At 63.6% G+C, this 1,515-nt stretch overlaps 1 non-coding gene across 1 annotated transcript; it reads right to left on the bottom strand.

Annotated features, from left to right (window-relative positions):
• Window positions 1-336: 336 nt before the first annotated feature.
• Window positions 337-489, bottom strand: LOC112551574. Its single transcript, XR_003095881.1, has one exon. It is a non-coding gene; the product is annotated as a 5.8S ribosomal RNA (ribosomal RNA).
• Window positions 490-1,515: the final 1,026 nt, after the last annotated feature.

The following is a 1,515-nucleotide window of genomic DNA, read 5'->3' as shown; positions in this document are numbered from 1 at the left end:
TCGAGACAGCCGCATGGGGTGGGCCCAGCTCCCCCTGGGATGCCAGGAGCATGCTCCACAGCCAACCTGGCCGAGGCGCGGGTTGGACTGCCACGACAGTCCTCCACGAGCAGGACGAGCTCCCCAAGGCGGGCATTCCAAGGCATCGTGTCTGACCTTAGGGGGACAAAGGCATTCGGGGGCTCGGGCCGCCCCTCTTCCCCCCAAGAGGGCAAGCAGAAGTGGGCCTGAGGGACCCTGGGTTGCCTGCGAGACACCCCAGCCATGCCCGGTGGCAGCGGGGACCAGACAGCACCACCGGCCCCACACGCACCGCACGGGCGATTGACCTTCAAGCGATGCTCAGACAGGCATAGCCCCGGGAGGAACCCAGGGCCACAAGTGTGTTCAAAGTGTTGATGATCAATGTGTCCTGCAATTCACATTAATTCTCACAGATAGCTGCATTCTTCATCAACGCACAAGCTGAGTGATCCACCGCTAAGAGTTGCTGAGTGATCCACCGCTAAGAGTTGTCACTTTTTTTTGCACAGGCTTTTTTCCACAGTTGCCACCTCGCCCTATGGCAGAAGCCAAGCCAGAGGGAGGGTAGGCTCCTGAGTCTGCACATGGTCGGGATGGGGTCCCTGAGCTGGCCTTCCTCCCCCACCGCAGCGACCCGGTGGGGGTTGTGGGAGGGGAGGCGTTCCTGCCCAGCCGGTTGCCTGCCTTCCCTCAGGGGGAGCCCTACATACTAGACAAACACAGGAGAGAGTTTTAACAACCTGAAGGAGGGTTGTGGCCACAAAGGTGAGCCCTCCACTGTGGGGGTCAGTCCAGGTGCTCAGCTCAGGGGGGCATGGCCGGGCGTGCCGCGGGCTCTGGTGGCTCCACAGTGCTCCCGCACCTGTGCCCGGAATTATGAACCTCCTCCACTCCCCTTGGCCAGCCCTCACCCCACCCAGGGTGCAGAGGGGGTGACTGCGATAGGCAGGGGGGTTTGGAGGGATGGGCCGGGCAATGGGATGACGGTGGCAAGGGAGCCGCAGCCTGCAGGCAATCACCTTTCAGGCTCCTCTGCAGAGAGGGAGGCAGGGTGACCCCTCTCCGTCCCGGGGGCTGCACGGGCAGGGACTGCCGAGGGCACGGGCACGTCCGCACATGCCCGCCCTACCTTGGCAGACCTCCCGTGGCTGCCCACGCGGACCCCTCGGGGCGCATGAGTCTTTGAACCTTCACCCACCCCCCTGCCTGCCCCATGGAGCGGGGAAAGGCGAGGGGACGGAGCGCTAGGTACCTGGTAACTTGGGTGAGAGAAAAGGTTCCAAACTCCAGGTGGTCCCAACCCCGCACCTTCTGGACGACGCCTCACCCTCCACAGATGGGAGAGCGAGAGATAGATGCTGGAGGGGGATGTGGAGCTGAGCCCAGCATCCTGCAGCCAGCTCCATGAGCTCACAAGGGAGGGAGAATCATCCACCCGGGGGGCAGCACCCAGGACTCACTGCCATGGCCAGTGCCTTCCCATCATGGGGG

This window comes from Alligator sinensis, unplaced genomic scaffold (genome assembly GCF_000455745.1).
Source record: "Alligator sinensis unplaced genomic scaffold, ASM45574v1 scaffold493_1, whole genome shotgun sequence".
NCBI classification, from domain to species: Eukaryota; Metazoa; Chordata; order Crocodylia; family Alligatoridae; genus Alligator; species Alligator sinensis.
Note: the sequence above shows the minus strand (reverse complement) of the source record. Positions and strands in the feature narration are given on the sequence as shown.